This window comes from Crocodylus siamensis, chromosome 3 (genome assembly GCF_052110815.1).
Source record: "Crocodylus siamensis isolate JL-2025a chromosome 3, ASM5211081v1, whole genome shotgun sequence".
Taxonomy (NCBI): Eukaryota; Metazoa; Chordata; order Crocodylia; family Crocodylidae; genus Crocodylus; species Crocodylus siamensis.
Window position 1 is genome coordinate 184,482,702 of NC_143397.1, and position 19,807 is coordinate 184,502,508.

General features: G+C 41.4%; 1 long non-coding RNA gene across 2 annotated transcripts in view; it reads left to right on the top strand.

Moving 5' to 3' along the window:
* The window catches only part of LOC149869217 (uncharacterized), a 212,095-nt gene that overhangs the window by 97,957 nt on the left and 94,331 nt on the right, over positions 1 to 19,807 (top strand). For both annotated transcript variants that reach the window (XR_016441426.1, XR_016441427.1), the window contains exon 3: positions 1,716 to 4,008. This is a non-coding gene — a long non-coding RNA (uncharacterized LOC149869217). The remainder of the gene's footprint in view (positions 1 to 1,715; positions 4,009 to 19,807) is intronic.

Sequence of the window (19,807 nt, forward strand, 5' to 3'; positions counted from 1 at the left end):
TTTTTTACCTTTATGGGAACAGAAACTGCTCCAGCACTCATGTTCATGTGCTCTATGTGTAACTTTTCTAATTTCATTTTAGGAATAAATAGTGTGTGTAGATTCCTAGTTGTGCAAATACCATATTGTATCTTGTAATATTATACATTTAGTGAAACAGGACCCCACTTTTTGAAAATCCATCACCGGTATTTTTCTGGTCTATTTTTTGTGTCTTCCTTCCTAAGTATCAATCAATTGTCCAAGGATTTAAAAAGGAAAGGAAAACCCTTTGCTGTGAAGAAGGTGGAGTCTATAAACCAGTGAACATTAGCCAGCTGCATGCCTAATTCCCAATGGAAGCTTGAACAGGTGGTTTGAATTCTACTGACAGGTGTTATCTACTTCCTGTGTCAAGGACAGCAGCTTTCTACCCCTTGCACAAACACTGGAACTAAAATATGTCTTTTTAAGGCAACGTTTTAAAGCCAAGTAGATTTATTTGTCACAACCTGCATGATAATTCCCACCATAATGCTAGTTATGGACTTAATTACTCAATATTGAAACTGCTAGCTTGGCACCTTACATTGTGCTTGTAGAATAAGTAGATTTGTTTTGGCTACTCTCTTTTTGCTTGCTCAATATCCTGAGTTTTGGCATTTGAAAGGGAGCCTGAGTTCAGGCACATTCAATCCGGAGTCAGAGAATGTAAATAAATGAAATTTACCTTTTGTATGTGTATATTTTTATTCTATTTAAACAACCTTGAAGAAAAAGTTAAGAAAAAATGTTAGTGCTTAAAACAATAGACAGGAGGGCATGGCAAATAGAAAACACCCAGGCACATGGTTAATAATGTACACTAGAACTATATTAATTGAATTGGAAAGAATAACTAAGAGCCAGGTCCAAATGTTCACGTAACTGCATGCCTTTAGGCTTCAGAACACCTAAAAAATAGATGCTTTTGTTCAGAAGAGTGATCCAAATCAACAAATTGTGCTCATAGGATCCCTATAAAATTGAGGTGGAGATTTGGGTGCCTCAAGAGGATAATTCAACTCCCCTTGCCTGTGGAACACCTATGTATCCAGCAACTGACAGGAAACACTGGGCCCAGGGGTATATCTGGGTGGGGAGGGGCAATGTGGGGGCACATGCCCCCCCCATTTCTGGGGGTCTGTGGAGCACACCTAGGGGGTAAGCAAAAGGTGGCTGTGCTGCTGCTGCTCCTGCTTTCCCTGAAACCAGAGGTGAGACAAGCAGCAGCAGCAGCCAACAGCCCGACAGCAGCTAGAGCCTGTTGCAGCTCCCCCCACAGCTGGAGGTCACCCAAGTGCCAGCAGCAGAGCATGGATGGGTACCAGCACCTCATCCTGTCCCTGCCACTGCCTCAGGTGGGACCCAGTGCTGCTGACAGAGAGATCCAAAGGGGTTCCCACCTCCATTTCCCCCTTTTTAGGGGTCCGTGACTGAAAAAAAGTTGATGATCACTGGTTTATTTCCAAACTTTGAAACCTTAATAATATAACCAATGGGTGTTTTTGACATTTCACCTTAATAAGTGTTCTCGTATGACTTTCACTTTTTTAGTCAATGTGGCACTTGCAAATGTGTTCATTAGTTCTTGGAATTTTATTATGCTTTTTACTTATTTTTCTGAATAGCAGGTCAAGGATAGTTTGTTTAAACTAAGTTAATTTAATAATGTACCTATAATTCACTTTGTGCAGTGTTGAAAAGACAATTAAGTTTGGACTTTTTCTACATGAAGAAAGCATCGCCAGTGCCAAGCACATCAGGAACCGAACTTGACTCTTCTGGAGTTCAGAATTATGTTAACAGCAATGAGAGTGACAACGATACACCAGATTCCAATTCACACACTCATACAGAGGTCAGTGAAGCTTTTGATAAAGGAGACCCTTGCTTTGGATTGGACATAGCTTAGAAAATATTGAAGAAGGTACATATGAGCCAGTTATTGATTTTCCAGCTTGTGCCCATGGGAACAAACCCAGAAAATTTAGGCAAATGTGATATAATGAGTATAAATGACTTGAATACAGTGTCCATGATGACAAAACTTTCTGCTTTTATTGTCAAGCATTTGACAGTGTACCAAATGGGGAAGTGGTATTTTGAAGGACTGCTTTTAAAACATGGAAGAAAGCAAATAAAAGATTTTGCAAACATTGAAGGTATGAATCCTATCTAGAAGCTGTTGCTAAATGGAAGGGTAGGCTGAAGTCCTGTAAAACAGGGAGTGTTGCATTCCAACTTGACAGTCAAAAAACAAAACAAAACAGTGGAGGATAACCAAGCCTATTTAGAAACTGTAATAGAGAGTACTTTGTTGCACTTGCCAGAGTATAACTTTGAGGAGACATGATGAGGGAATGGATTCCACAAATCAAGACAATTTGTGGGAATTGATGAAACTTTATAATACAGACAATGACCTGATTCAATGATTTATGGTTAACCCAGAGAAATACTTTACCTACCTACACAGCTCATATCAGAAATGAAATAATTGAGATTGTGGCTTCACAAGTACTAGGTTCAATCATATCTAAAGTCAAAGAAGCTGGAGTGTTTTCCACCATTACAGACAAAACAATGGATCTGTTAAAACACCAACAAGTTGGTCTCATAGTGTGTTATATAATCAGTTATTTGAAACACAATAACTGTTTATTGACTTTTACAAGACACTGCAGGTGGACGGTGCTTCACTTGCCATGCTGATCAAGAGTACATTATCAGCCTTGGGACTTGATATTTCAGCTCTAAGAGGTCAATGCTATGATGGAGCTGCCAGCATGAGAAGACCCTATAAAGGTGTGGCCACATGGATACTTAGTGAAAATCCTCTAGTTTACTATGTTCATTGCTGTGCTCATATATTAAATCTGCGTAGTGGACATGGTTTCCTGCAATCCAGTTGTTCAAAATACTTTTGGACTTCTCCAGGCTCTATGAACTTACATTGAAGTAAGCCCAAAGAGACATTCTGTCTTTGAAAAAATGACATCAGAATTTTTTTCTGGGGGGCCAACTACTCAAATCAATCAGTGATGCTTGTTGGAACTGTCAAGCTGATGCTATCAGAGCTGTTTGGGAAAATTTTGATGAAATGGTTCAAGCTCCAAATGAAATCACACATGGGAGTTTGAAAGCTGGAGCTGAAAATTATGCACTTCTCAGAAATGTGCAAGAGTTCAACTTTTTGTGTTAAGTGTTTCTTATGCAGAGAGTGCTAATGCAATAAACCATCTGTCCAAGCTGCTTCAATAAAAAGACTTTACATATCATACAGCAATGGTGATGGCTAAATCCACAGTGGCTATACTAAAGGAAAAGAGAGCTGATGATTTTGCATCCCAAACCTTTAATCACGTTAATGACTGTCAGAAAAACAGTAATCCTGGCCCTTGTACACCTCACAAATGGGTTATTCCCACAAAACTGGGAGGAGAGGAAAAGTCCTCTTTTGAGAAACCCGAGTTCTATTATAGGACTGAAACATGCTGGATAGATGCTGGTACAGTATTCTGGATACCCTTGTTAAGGAAGACTGCTCTTCTGAGACCCCATCAGATCAAAGTACGTGTGCTATTTCCACCACTTACAGTATCGATCAAGATGATCTGAACTCTGAAATCAATTTTTTTACTTGGATGTTCAAAGAGGGCAGTGCTGACAAGAGTAATGAGGAAGAGGAGCCCACCCAGCTTGAAAAAAGACTACAATTCTTTCTTGAAATGGCACTGCCTGACACCCTTCCAAATCTGTCAAAACTCTTTGTGCTTTACTTAACTTCCCCAGTGACTACAGCATCAGCTGAGAGAAGCTTTTCTTCCTAGAAGCAACTGAAAACTTACCTGTGGACTACAATGAAAAATGCTTATGTTTCTAAGCTGGTAGTACGGCAGATTGAAAGAGGACAAGCTGTTAACAGACTGGACATTATTACAAGGTTCACAAGCAGAAAGGAGTGACACCTACAGTTCTTTTGACAAGGTAAGGTCATTACATTTTAAAGCATTTACATTTGCTTTGCTTAACAGTTAGATGTCACAGAAGTATGTTTATGTATAGGAGAAAATCAAGAGAACAGTCCTGCTGTAAACTTAACCTTATATTAAGACAACTTTCTTGTTAGGATTTTTAATGCACGTATGAATCATACAATCACAGTTTTCTTCATGCATGGCTCTCTTTTAAACCAATCTCCACCCACTATTACATAGTATCGTAAATACATCATCCCAATTAGCTCTAGAAATCAAAACTCCTTTGCCTGCTCTGAACCCCATTACATACCACTGAAACTTTAAATTGTGCCCCCTTCCCCCCCACCATCAGCAGTTACAAATCACCCATGGCTGTGTACAAAAGTTTAGGCAGTTTGTCAGGGAGGTGCACTAACTATGACACTTTACAAAAAGCATCAGAGTTAGAGTGCCGATGAACCCAACAGGCAGGAGGATGCCAGACCACCTATCTTCCCAGCTCTGCACTCCCACTGGCTTCCAACTGTCAGCAGTGGGTGGGGGGAGGGAGGAGATGGACCCCCCCCCACTGGGTGGCCCCCTCACCCCAACCATCCCTGCTGAGGTCTTTTGGGGGGGAGTCTGGCTGGACTTGCATGGGGCCAAGAGCTTCTCCTTGCCTGAGTGTCTTGATAGCAGCAGCCTCATGGTTGCCATATCTGGAGCTGGGGTGTGGGGGGAATGAAGATCCCCTGCCTTGGTCTGGTCTGGCTCCCCCCAAGACCCCAGCAGGGGTAGCTGGGCTGTGCCTATAAGGCAAGGGCCTCCATTTCCTTTCCCCTGCCCCAGCACCAGGTGCCCCAGCCACAAGGCTACCATTTTCAAGAGCCTCAGGTTGGGGAAGGAATGGAGCGCCCCTGCTGTGCAAGGCTATCCTTGCTGGGGTCTTGGGGGGAGCTGGACCAGGTTCACACATTGAAAGGGCTTTTTCTCTCCCCTGCCCCAGCTTCAGGTGCACAGCTATTAGGATGCCACTGTGAAGATGGCACTCAGGGGGCAGGAGGGGGGAGGGAGAAGTGGGAAGTGAGCACCAGCCAAGCCCTGCAAAGTTGCATGGGTTGTGGGTGGAATCACCTGAAATTAACCCTCACAGGAAACCTTTAGTCCCTATGGCACTCTGTCCTAGCACATCCGTGTCTGATACTACATCAGACAAGGTTAAATTTTCACATGATTGGCTATTTTAAAAGCTCTCTTCAGCCATGAGCATTTGTTGTGTTTACAGCTACAGAATGCTTTTGGGGCCCCCACTGCACGAGAAATGTAATTTCTCTGCACATCCTATGATTTTTGCAGAGCTTCAATACCTGACTCAAGACTACATTTTAGGCACTCCGTCATTTCAGTGTCCAGAATGCTTGGAAGAGAGGGGACCAGTTGACAAGGATGCCTAACTCACACATACAGTATTGAGTTCACCACAAAGCCTGGCACTTGAAAGTGCAGCCAATAGTGATGGTACATAATAGTCTGTTCGTTATAGCCCTCCATAGGCTAAAGAGGGCCTTGAACCCCAGCCTCCCACATCCTGGAGAATGCTCTAACCTATAGGTTAGTCTGGAAAAGATGCATGCTCAATGGATGACTAATAGATCGATCCTTTCTGAGCTTTGCTGCTTAGCTGCTTGAACTGGTCATTTATGAGTACACTCAGAAACCAAAGTGTGGGTGTCAAGTGATCTTTTCTGGTCAAAATGGAGGCAACCACCTAGGTAGTTTTGTGGGGTTGATCAACTTTTTGAGATGTGGGTGCCTAAATTCCATCTTGTTCTGTTTAAGCCCATAGATGCCTGGCTGCATGTGGCCCTAAGGCATGATCCTGCATACACACAGTACCAAGAACTACAACATCTAAGAACCAAAACAGTTTTTACTATGGTTGCTAGTCCCATTTAAGTCAACCATTCTTTTTACAATTTTAAAGGTAGCATGACCCAGGATCTCTGCTACATATTTCTAGCAGTGGGCAGATAAGTATGGCTTCAAGCTCTCATTTTAGCAGTCTTGCATGCCTATTTGAGAGCTGCTCCAGAAACTAGAAGAGCTGGGATACAGAGTCCAATCATATCCTTAAGGTGTTAGCACACATATAGCCCTATACTTGGGGCGTGATGTTGGACTACATAAACAAGCCCTAGGCTGCTTTTACTACAGTGAATAATTCTGGTTTTTCCATGCTGCAGGGGTGCCATATGAGACCTAGAAACGGGTCCTAAATTCAGAAATTACTGTTTGCAAGTTCAAGCACTAAGATGCATATACTTAACTTTTTGCAGAAATTTCTCATGTCTATTTTATGAGAAGAAAATGGCGTGGTCCTCAAACTGTTATGTAGCTTGGGATACTTCCTACTAGTCAATCATGCACACATACAAGCTTTGTGTGTAATCTGAAAGTCCTTCTTAAATGGATGAAATTATGGGTGCTTACACAAGTTACACTTTTCAAGTGATCAGCTCTTTGAAAGGACACTACAGCCATGAGATGACACATGTGTGCAGCTGCAGAGTGCTTTTAAAATAGCCAATCACACAAAAAATTAACCCTGGTTCAATCAGGTTATAGATGAAGGTGCTCTAATGCTGAGTACCTTAGGAAACTTGTGTTCTTTCCAGGGTTAATTTTTCCCATTTTCTGGGGCCAGGCTCATGTTGATGAGCACCAGCCCAGCCCTGCTTCCAAGGCTAGCAGTGGGGGATGGAGGGGAAAGGGAAGGGAGCAGCAAGAAGCTGCAAGCTGCTTTGCCTGGCCAGAGCATGGGGTGGAATGGAGCCCCTTCACCTTGTGGACCTGGCCCAGCTCCCCCCTAGTACCCCAGCTGACTGGAGCACCCCTACCTGCTGACCAGGGCTGGTACAGGCAGGCTCCAGCCCTCTTCCCCTCCCACCCCTCAACCCAACAACAGGCAAATGTCTGTTGGGTCAGGTTGGGGGGGGGGCTCTAACTCATGGCGTTTTGTATAAAAAGTGCCATGAGTTAGGCTGAGGCCCTAAATGTCTGTAGGTACCCTCTCTTATGTATTCTTAGATATAGCTTCCATATCAGCACTGCAGCTTCACTACCAACTCTTAGTTGAGCTGCATATACGGTGATCTCATAGTTAAAGTATGTAATTATAACTTGTCTTATTTTCCATCTAAAGGAGAATTAGATGAACTGGCCTCTATCAGATAGTTTCTCATACAGACTTTTTAAGTGGTGTAAGTTTTTCGAATGGTTTTTATCTTGTATTTTGTTTTAAAATACCAGGCCGTCCGAGATAAATAAAGATATAATCTTTCAAGACTTCCCTTTCTGGGCTACTTCAGTGTGTCATGTTTTCAGAGTTGCTGGGAATTAGGAAACAAAAAAAACCCGTAAAGGAAACTTGAAAAAAACTGTAGAAATAGCAATTTGCTGTCTCATAGCTGTATGAAAGGGTTATAATATAGGCATGGCTACATTATAGAAAGAAATCAGTTATTAGGACCATTAGAAAGGACAGAAATGCATAGGGAATCAGCAATCATGGTATAGAATCATCATAAAAATGCATGGAGTAGCTTCATTTATGCGAATAAGTAAGAACTAAATCTATGGTAAGAAGGCCATACTTCTGTAAATACTTACAAATGGGCATAAGCATTCATGTGAATGAGCCCCATCAGTGTCAAAAAACTTGTGGGCAAAGCTGCACACATGCTTAAGTGTTTGCAGGATAGGTTTGTTCCTGGCTATGCTGAGTACATGCAAAATTACTCTGACTTTACACAAGTGTAATGGAGAGCAGAACTTGGACTCAGAAAAAAGGATCAGACAAACACTTCTGGAAGGCAGTAAAACTTCCTAGAACAAGTGACTTCAGTGTACAGCAGTCACTCATTTCATCTGTTTCCTTTTTCACTGAGTGAATTCCCAGTCTTACAGCCGTCCCCATGAAAGTGGTCTTAGGGGCTGTATTGTATCCAAGGCAATTCCAGGTCCAGGTTTTTTTAAAGAAAAATGTTAAAACAAATGTCAAGGTTAGGAATTTTCTTTCTTTCCTTCCTTCTTTGGTCAGAATGATAGGAGATGTACAATGCATTCATTGATACAAATAATGAACTAATAGTGCATATTGGTTTTGTACCAATTGGTGACAATGAAATGCATCTCTCTCTCTCATTACCAGACATTTATTCACGAGGGGAGAGTCTACACCAATGCTTTTTTTTTGGCTTACCTTATATCTTCCTTTTGTATTCTATAGCCATTATTACAGATAATATAGACATTATACATAATTTCTTTGGGAAAGGTTGGCAGTCAGAAGAGCAATGGGAATTCTGAAAAATCTTCAGCAGTTTGCATCTGATAAGCACTTGTATGTCTGGATGTATAATGGGACTCAAAATGATTATAGGCTAGAAAATGAGATGTATGAGAACAGGTTAGAGGAACTAGGATTATTTAATCTAGAGAAGAGAAGACTGAGAGGAGTTTTGATAACAGTCTTCAAATACTAAGGTTGATTATAAGGAAGATGATGATAGGTTACTCTCTGTGGCCACAGAGGACTGAACAGGAAGTAATGGTATAAAATTACAACTAGGGACATTTAGGTTCGATGTTAAGAAGAGCTTCTTAACAGTGAGGGTGGTTAAGCATTGGAACAGGTTACCCAGCCAGACATTGGAATCTGCATCTTTGGATGTTTTCAAGAGCAGGTTAGACAAACTTTTCTCTGGAATAATTTGACTTGGACCATCTTGGCTTGAGAAGTAGGTTGGACAAGATGACTTCTTGAGGACACTTTTGGCTCTGTTTTTCTATGATTTTGTCTGAATGACCTGTGTTTGACAAAGCAGACCTGAGGCAATGTAGACAGTTCCTCCATATATATCAGAACACAGTTTTCTCCTCCAGAAGAATATAGTGCAAAGAAATCAGAAATGTTTTTTTTAAAGGGAAAACCCCCAACTGTGCTTTTCTTCCATAGATCAAAAAAAATTGGGCTGGATTTCTGTACAGTGCTGTATGAAGGCTTGGGTTGCTTTTTATTTTCCAGTTCTTACATGTGAGGCTGCAAAATGACAAATTATAATAAAAATGTAAAGATATAGTCCTGTTCTGTAGATATTTGTAGGCAAAAATCTATGTTTAACTTATGTAAAGGTTGTGACACAAACTGAAAAAAACTTCAGGAAATCCATACTTAAGGCTGACACTAATACTCATGTGGAAAATTAAAAGGCGCAGTGACTTGAGTTCAGCATGGAATGCCAACCATAACTCTGAATTTCCAGGCTTTGTGTCAGGTTCTGTCAATATACCATTATTTAAACAGAGTTTTAGGCCTGGGAATTCACTTGTGTTTTAATGGTAGGATTATTTTAAGAGGAATAATAATAATAATAAAAAGACTTGTCAGGAAAGGTTACTTATAAAATGTGTGTCCCCTATGTTTGAGAGACTAGAATGGGTAACTTAGACACATGCAAAGCCAAGTTGGGAAGCAGTACACTGTAATGTGGATAGGTATCTCACTGGGACTTACGAGACCTTGATTCTATTTCTGCTTCTATGACTAGTTGGGTCATCTCAGGTGAGATATTTCGCCTGCCTATGCCTCAGTTTTTCCATTTGTAAAACAGGAAAAATGCTACTAACCTTTTTTCATGATGCAGTTTAGGTGTGCAGATGTGAGATTAAATTCAGAGATTTCACATAGGAAACCATTATGTTAAAAAAATTCTGTCCTGTTGCAATCTTTTTGAATTCTTTGTAACAGAAAAAATGTTCTATTATTTTTTCATAGTCAAAAAAATGTGTGAAAACTAAAAGCTGGCTTTTTGGAAGGGGTACCTTAAATCTAACTGAGGGGTGCCTCAAATCTAAAAAAAGGTTGAGACATACTAGGGTATAAATTTGTAGGCTTAGTACATGTTGGTCAGGGGAGAGGGGCACCTACTATTTTGTGAGTAGGAAATGCATAGTGAGCTGACTTTTGGTGCCCCTTGGGGATCCTATACAAGTGTACCCTCATTCTGCCCTCTCACATATCCCAACTAAAACTGTTCTGCTGGATCACTTGCATCCACATAGATTCTTGTTAGTCTTCATTGAATTTAATGGTGTTTATTTGGAGTTTGTGGTCCCACTTACATGGAGTTCACCATCAAATAGAGGTTTAAACATATTATTTCTCATGTAGGTCATAAATCTGTAAGGGCCAATCCATGAGTGGCCCCCTGTACCTGTGCAGAATTGTAGTTTACGTGGCAGGATTGAGACTTTTGATTTGGGCAGTTGTTCTTACAGGCCTCTTTTGCTTTCTTCTTCTTTCTTCTTTTTTCTCATCTGTTTCATTCTCTGCCTCTCAACAGCACTGTGTAGACCCACTGATGTCAACTAAAATTACAGAGATTCTTGTTTATCAATTTTATAATAAACATATTATTTGTCACGATACTGGATTAAGCTTCCATCAGTGTTTGATGCAGAAGAATGAGTTGTTTTTCCAGTTCCAGCCTGGAAATTGCGCATGCTGAAGCTTCTCCTCTGACTTCCGACACTGTAAACCTTTTGTGGCCACATCTGCTTCTGATACCATTGAACCTTTTTGGTCAATAGGAATGAGCATAGACAGGCTCCTCCCATGCATGAAATCATGCCTAGTGATTTATCTATTTCTCTACCAAAACCTTAGGAAACTAAGGTTAGGTACAGACATTCAAGAAGCCCAAGGAGGAAACACTCTAAATTACACGGTTTTCTACAAGCGGTGTGGTTTTGATCAGCAGTTCAGATCAGCAGCAAACAGAATAAGCATTCACCCTTTGGTGGTGGGTGCAGTGCAAATCTTAGAATGGGTTCTTCCATTTGTAAGTACTTGGAGGAGAAAAGGGTGATTAGGAACAATCAGCATGGATTCACCAAAGGCAGTCATGCCTGACCAACCTGATTGCCTTCTATGATAAGGTGACTGGCTCTGTGGATGTAGGCAGACCAGTGGATGTGGTGTATCTTGATTTTAGCAAGGCTTTTTATACGGTCTCCCACAACGTTCTTGCAGGCAAGCTAAGGAAGTATGGGTTGGATGAATGGGCTGCAGGGTGGATTGAGAATGGACATGAGGATCGGGCTCATAGAGTAATAATGAATGTGCTGCTCTGCTTTTTTTTCCCATGGGTTTTTTGACCATTGATCAAATTTAGGTATGAATGGCTAAATTGCATTAGTGCACGTGTAGATGTGTTCACGTGCATTTATGCGATGTATGTCAATGGACACACACCATGTTAATGCGCATTAGCATGTCTTCATGTGTGCTAATGTGACTTGGCTATTTGCGCCTAAATTTAATGCACCTTAATGTGCATTAGCATGTTCATGTGTAGACGCATGCCTAGGTTTAGACACATGTAAATACACATGTAGACATGCCCGGTGAATAGCTCGGTAAACCAGGGTTTATTTTTGGGGTTTCAGCACACTTCGAAGGCTTTTTCTCTTTTAAAAATATTTTACCTGGGCTATTGTTTGGGGGACAGGGAGGAACTCAAAGAGGATAGCAATATGAAACTTTTCTTGCATTGTCCTCAATTAAAGTACTTCAAATCAGAAGACTGCAACCCTGATGTAAAGTGTGGTAACTCCCACTGATTGCAGTGGAAGTCATATCTGTTTGTTCTGTTGTTAATTAGGAGTCTGGATACAAAATGATAGTTTTGTCTTTATTACACTGGTAGAAGCCTTTAAAAACAGTTTGACTTTCTGTAGTGAGGACACTGTAATTCTGTCAACATCTCCTTGATTGTATCATCTAGCTCCTATAATGTCGATCAGCCTATACCAAGCAATCCTTTCCTTTATATGAGCCTTAGCTTTAAGCATGCAATATGATGGGTTTTGCATTCATTCTTTGCACTGTGTTTGTTACCTATGCAAGGATTATTTTGTCTGCTTCTTGCCCTCTAGATGCTACGACCTAGCTTTGTTGTCAGGGCTAGAGTATACCACAGCAGGCTCAGTGTTGCATAAAGTTATGTGCTTTGTGAGTTTTCCTGCTTAATTATATCAAAATGACATCATCATAGAGAATTTGGTATATCCGGTCTGCTGAAAGACTCTTTCCCCCCCTAGTCTGTAGGAAGGCATTTTCTGTCCCATGGGACAAGCATCTCCTGCTAGACAATGAAAAACAGCCTGTCATTTTCCCTTGCAACTGGGAAAAGGAAGCAGGAGAGCTGCCTGCTAGAGAAGAGGATAAACATTTCACATTATTTTGATCCTAAAGATAGATGTAATCTAATGAATGTAATTTTTGGTGGGCTTCATCCATACATTTTACAAGAAAGGTCAATTTCATTGCCAATATATTGCATAGTTAATGTATTGAATTTAATTTTGCATTTTTGTTGTTGCAAACCTTAGTTAACAAGGTGTAAAAAAGCTTGAGACTAGTAACCCAAATGCTTCTGAAATAATCTAGTCATTTTATCTTAGACTGAGTGGGTGCTTTCCACTTCATGCTCTTCATGTATATCTTGTTTTCTCTGCTTCTTGATTTCTCTGAAGGAATCCTTGCATTGCTTATTGTACCTTCTGAAATGGCCATTCACCTGAAAGGTACTGTATATATTATTCTGGTCTTACTGGGGGAATAAAGATTTGGAAAGACAAAGGAACAGATGATAAGAATAAAGGTTCATTGAAGCCTAACCATTTTGCTGGACCATAATAAACTTAAGCTAGATATCATCCAGTGGTGAGTTTCAGCGACTGATTTGGTCTGTATATCACTATAAAGACAGGTGCAAGACATGGAATCTGGGTCATAACTGGAACAAAACTTTCTGACGTCTTGATTTAGACATCAATTTTGCTGAAGAAGAATAGTTTGGTGCTGAGCATCTGGGGTGATTGGTTTTATGAATAAGTATTAACAACAATTTTAAGAACTCATCTGCTGGATAGCATATTATGTTCTGTCACTGTCAAGGTGCTGGTATCCCCAACATTATAGACTGCAGACTGCCTTTCCATAAGCTATGTTGTGAGCCATCTTCATTTATTTTGTTCGTAAAAGTGACTGCTTTGTGGTTGTTTTTCACTGCTGTCACTGTGGTGGTGGTACAATGCGACAGTGGTTATAGAATTGTGGAGGTACTTGGAGCAGCATTACATGTACATTTTGTTTCATATTTCAAATGATACCTAGCACTTACAGCTTCGAAAAGTAAATCCATTTTACAAAGCATTTTTGCTCTCAGAACCATGGAGAACTCTGAAGAGCGACACAGTTCTTTCACTGGTTCCAAAACAATCTTATTCTGAACTTGATGCCTTGAACTGTGGCTAAATACAGACATTGAAAAAGCCGGAGCCTGAATTGATTCAATTTTTGCAGGTGAGTTTAACTTGTGTAGACTGAACTGCCAAGCAAGTGAATAGACATTCACTTTTGATTCTGGAAATGCAAGCACATGCCTGCAGAGGCTCAGACCAGAAGCCAGGGTGTGCTAGAGCAAGCTCTCCCTTCCCTTCTGCAGTGGTTGAGGGAAGCTGAGCTGATAAGTGACTGATGCATCCTGAAGCTGGGGGGGCACTGGCAGAAACCGCCAACAACAGTGGCCCTGTCAGGGGGGGCTCCAGCCTGATCAGGGGAGGCACATGCACCCCCTACCAGTTGCCTATGGGGGGGGGGTGTATGGTCAAGCCCTGGCAGGCCTGAGTATGATTGGGGAGGGCTTTAAACCCCCACCCTGGCCTGCAGGGACCACAGCCAAGGTGTGCCTGGAGGGGGAGAGGGGAAGCAGCCCTTTGAGGCAGGAGGGAGCATGGCCAGGCCTCAGGAGTGGGGTGGGCAGGGCAGGGAAGCTGCAGCCTGCATGGGGCAAGCATGGTGCTAGGGGCAGCATAGGGGGCTATGGTCAGCCCAAAACTCAGCTTAGGTCCTGTAGCCACTCCTTCTAGCCCTGCTGCCACTGCTTCCATAAGCTGTGGCAGCAATCCCCTCCCCACTCCTGCCTGCAGTGCAACCCCCCCCCCTTGCTGCTCCAGTGGCAGGGGTGGGGGCATGGCTAGATGCCAGCTGGCATGGCCCCCTGAGGCAAAGAGGGCAGGGAGGGGGTTTATTCCCTCCCTCCCCTCTCCGCTTGGGGAACCCCAGCTGGGGTCTGCCTGGGTGGGGCCAACTGGAGGTGGCAGCCAGGGCTGGCAGACCCTAGCTGCTGTTTCCCAGCAGGAGAGGGGAAGGAGGGGGAATAAATCCTCTCCCTATCCCTTTCATCTCAGGAGGCCATACTGGCTGGTGTCTGGCCATGTTGCTGCCCCTGTGCCAGCTAAAGAGTAGAGGGGTGGGGCCAACCCTGCTTTCTGGAGCAGACAGCACAGCCCAGCCCAGGGCTGCAGAGCAGGCTGTGATGCTGGGGGTCTCTGATTTAACTTAAACCAGGAAGGGGTCTGGGACTATAAGCCGGTTTGACCTCAATCAGTTAAGTCCAATACTACACTCAACCAGGTTTATCTTATACCAGTTTCAGCCTTTTTGAAACTGGTTTATGTGCACTGAATTTCTGTTCTGTTACAGGTTTATAACCAGTTTCTGATCACTTAAATTGGTTTATGTGTAACTTCTGTCCCTAGCCTGGGGGTCCTTAGTGAATTCAGTGAGCTGTAGATTAGGTCCTTAAATGGAGAAGTTTGTGTGCCCGAACAAAGTCGAAAGAAATATAGGCCAAGGAGAAGTAGGAAAAAAACACATGCTAGTCTAACCAGTAATACTAATACAGGAAAAGGTTAAAAATATAACTATTTTGTGAGGTACCCTGGCCCTGGCAATGAGTTATTTTGTATGGAATCTCTTTTAAGTAATTGTAAACAGGTGCATTTGAACTGCCAGATGCCAACTTGCCAGAACATTTCATGGCTCTAAAATTTACAGTGGGCTTAATCTGTGGTGAGGGCTGATTGCTGATGGTGTGCTGAAATCTTTCCAAGTTATTGTTCTACATCTATGTTCTGGTATCTGTGCCGGAGCAGTACAAATATAACAAAAACACTTATTGCCCTAGTATACACGTAGGGACTTGCTATAAGTCTTGCATTTGTTTTGTGTTGTTAGCTGAGTTGAACAGGAGTTTATCCCTTTACTGGATATAGCTGCACTTAGACATTCAAATGTCAAAGGAGTCTAATAATTCATTATCCTTCAGCTAAAATAAGCATCTGAATGGTTTTTATTCTATTGCAATTTTTTTTTTGCTTCATCTACAGTGTTTTAAAATGACTCCTGAAATACAGTATCCAAGCAAATGTCTTGACTTTGAATTCCCTGCAATAGCTTCATTATAGTGTACAGAACTAACTCCTTAGTGTACAAAGTATTGGCTGGTAAATTACTTGGAAGACTAAAAATATACAGTCATAACATGTGTTTTATTGATAATAAGTATCCAAAGTATGAAATGGCTTAAGAATCCTGGACTCAGTTGGAATTGTCTGATTGGCTATCCTTGATGTCATACCTATAGCAGTGATGTCCAGTAAATCCATGGGGCTGCTTTCTTATTATGTATAAATTCCATTTTATGACAGCAGTCAGACATTTCAGGCAATGCATTTCATAGTGATAATTCTTCTTCTTGGGTAGCTAAAGTTATTTAAACTTATCTGTATGGAAAACAAAATTGCACCTGTGGCAAAAAATACTAACTATTCCTAGCTTCCATTGTTTTAAGGGGGGTGAGGCGCTTTTTTCTTTTTGGACATATTTTAGCAAAAGTCTGGCTGAATAAAAACTGAATGTTGACCTCAGGATCTGGTCTATACTGAAGAGAATCAGGTAGAATATCTTTAACAAAGGGGATTTATTAGGCTACCCTACCTCTCTTATGACTGATCTGTGAGAATGTTTTATTCTGATACAGGCTATTTGGAAGGAGAATGGGCTATTAATATAAATGGCCCACTTAGCATTTCTTTTCAACTTGGTTCCATTAGACAGAATGAGATTTATTCAGATTTCACTTAGCAGATGTCCAAAATCCTGGCTGGTATTTTAGAACATTTGACCTTAGCTATTGTAAATTTATAGTGGGGTGAATTGAGTTCTGAGGTGCCTTTTGGCTCATCAGTGCTATTCCTGTGATAAATCCTCTCAAACCCTGTAACTGCACCTAGTAATAATTACGTGCAACTTGCTTTCTAAACACACTAAGCAATATATTCTCTACACCTAAATGATCATAGTATGGTCTTTTCCTTTTGGCCCTTTTCAAATCTTTAAGTGTGCATATGCCCAGTTAGATAGTATTTTGGGCCCAAGATATATTCCACTCTCTTTCTTCTAGTCATATAATAGGTTGATCTAATCCTGTGTGCTCATGAAAATTAGAGGAGGTGAATTAAATGTCTCCTATGGAGATGTTCCACTTAATGTACTCTGTACTCTCCAACCTAAAGAAGAAAAATAAAACTCTTATTCCCTTCCTGACATTGTGGGCTGGTGCTGTAATCATTTATCTTTAGTATTCTTATATTCCCTAATTTAGTGTCATAATAATGATTTTGATAGTTTAACTGTTGACTTTTCTAGTTCCTCAAAATGTGCCATGGCTTCATAAAGAAATTCAGAGACCTCCTTATTATGTATTCCAGTTTCCAAAGAAGTCTGGTCTACATATTTCCCTAAGCTTTCGGTATTAACTTTTGGAATTTCCTTAGTTGTACTTGATTGGGAAATTTTATCTGTGGTGCTTTTGAGGTTGCAAGTCCTACACTATTCTAGTTTCAGTATTAAGAGGGAATAATTCCCTGAAAAAGCATTCAGAAATCTCTTGTGTCACCTCAGGTCTGGTGTCTAATCTTGGAAGAGGCTTCTTAGATTGGCAGTTCTTAGTACCATACATTATTACTTCTTGGGACTGCTTTATTAGTCAACATTAGCTTCTTGTCATATCACATTGTTTCTAACAGCAGAGATTCCTGTAAAGAAAAAAACATGCTTGCAATAGTAATCATAGGTAGGAAAAGAATAAAGCTTGTCAGCTTCCTTAAAATTGGGCATCTTCCCCTCCCCTCCCCTCTCACTCCCTCCACCCCCCAAAAAAGGAGGTTGCCTGCAAAATCCCCAACAGACATGCTGCCAAGACATGTATCTGTAATTTTTAAAACCATGCTTGGGTTGTATAGCACTCTGGGAGTCATGCATAAAGGCCAAAAGGTGGATACAAACTGACCGAGAGGTTGTGCTTTGCTCCTGATTTTGAAGAGGAATGTACCTTTTCCACTGTCTTCTTGTGACAGACACTTGGCTTTTGTAAAAAGGTGGCAGGAAACAGGAGAAGGGGCAAAATAATAGTGTCTCAGAGTAGAGACAAATAGAGAAACTGCTTCTGGTTATACCATGGTTTTATGGCTTATTAAAAACCAAATATTGATTATCACAGATTGAAACAGTGCTTTATAAATATAGAGTAACATCTTCCTTGGCTGGAACGGTTTGCCCACAGGCATGTAATCATGACATTGGGCAAGAGAAAATACAGATGTGTAAAAATTAAGGCAGGGATCATATATTAGAGGGTGTGAAGATTACTGATAAGGAAGACAACATAAGGTATCCCGGGGAAAGTTGGTATTAATACAAGATTTCAGGAAGGAAAGAGCAGGGGGGTTGAAGGCAAGGAAGTGGGATACTTTTCTAGATGTAAAGGCCAGCATGACTAAAGGCACATAGTTGAGAATACAGAAAAAAGGATGACAGATAATCCACTGTATGACATGTGATATAGATGTGCTATGTGGGCAGGATTGGAAATGGCAGATGAAAAGTCACAAAAAAATAAGAGAAAGAAAGGTAACTAGTGGTTATTCTAGTGCTATCTTTTGTTGTTAGCTTTAGGTGGCAGGCAGGCACTATGCTGTTACAGCAAACATGTTGATCCTATGCATCACTGGACGTGGTAGTAAAAGCAGCACCAGCAGCAGCGACTTACTCATTTGGTGGAGAAGTGACATAAATTGATGTATATCTTATCTGATGTCAGTTGGCATACTCCATTGCTAGTTAGTAGCAGCTGAGGATCAGGCCCATATAGTCACTATAGAGTTGAAAGGAATTTGCTTTTGTCATGCCAGTGATTTTTAGAACCTGGTTTAGCCCCCAAATGATGCTATGATGATGATGGACAGATCCAATTTCATACTATACCTCCATTAATCTCTGAGTCTAGGATCTATTTGATTCTTAAATCAATTCAATATGCAAACCTGTCACTTAGGGTCATAATCTGCCTTCAAATTCAAAATTTCCCTCAGAAAAGAACAATGAATGGGGCATGTTGTTTAAATTGCAGTTTTCTTATTTTCTGGAAAGTAAGGGTTCAGAAATTATAATGTGCAGGTGGATCCCTTCTTTTTAACCAGATGTTGGTGATTAACACCTTTGCATCATGTTAGTCCTTAGCATACAGATCTTGTTGCCTCATCAAACATGCAACACCTCAGCTGAGTTTCATCAGCCAAGCGGTACTCTTCAACAACCAGGAACAACTAGTTTTACTAGCAGCAGTCATTAAGTTTTCCTTACCAAAAAAGAGAGGGGGGAAAAAGCATCTGATTTCATCAACTTTTATACAAATCAGGAATCTTCTAGTGTCATGGCAGGACAACTGTGGGCATGTCCATATGTATACAATATGGATAGCCACAGGTTTGGGTTTTTTTAGCTATACTATGTTCATGAAGGGAGGATGTCAATAGATAGGCTTTTTGTAGAAGTGGGCACACTGTTTGAATGAGTAATTAATTATTCTTTTTTCTCTGAGTTCAATCCCTCTTTAAGATCCACCTTCTTAGCCAAGCTCACAGGCATGATAAAAATATGATATAATAATAATAATATAATAATTTAAATTGGCCCTTCTGACCCTTTAAGAATATCTTCCCTTTCTGTTTCCTCTAGGTTGTTAGCTCTCCAGAGCAGAGATGGCCTTGACTTGCGTGCTAAACTATTAGTAATAGTATCACAAGTTAAGGACATGGCAGAATGGACTTTGGGCAGCAGTATTGGGATGTAGCCTTCAGCACGGTCACACTCCTCTGTGAGATTATTTAATTAAGAACATGGTAGCACTTTTAGGTCATGTTCACATGGTTCTCCAGGAACAACTAGCAGTGGTACACCTTGTGCAGCAGGTTATCCCAGGTGGAGTAGGGGAGGCTGGGGCAAGCACTGGACTGACCCCAGCAGCCTTACCCGCGGCCCTGGGGACCTCCTGGGGCTGCAGCAGTGGCGATCCTGCCACTCAGAGCCTAGCCAGCAGCTGAAGTGTTGCTCTGGCCAGCCAGGCTCCAGCTTTGAGTGGCACCCATTGCATGCACCGCTCTGCTTTTTTTTGCATGGGTCACGCCACCCTCCCTGCTACATGGCTCCCTTGCAGTGTGGAGCACAGGTGAATGTGCAGTATGTGGCACTGCAGATGTGTCTGTGGCGCCGCATCCTGCACGGCTGCATTCATTTGGACGTGGCCTTATAAGCCATCCATAAACATTCTGAATCAGGGAGAAGTAGTTAGCTGTGCTAGTCTGGAGTCAGGCAGAAAACAGAGCACCTTAGAGACTAACTCGTTCAGAAAAGTATAAACTTTTGTAGATGACAGCCTACTTTGAATATACAGAGATGATGGCTTTCTGACCCAGTTTGACTCTCAGGTGCTACCCTGCTCTGCCTTTTGTCTTTGTTATTCATGTACTAAAGCACTGCTGCCTTAAGGGACCTGATCCATTGAAATCAATGGCCC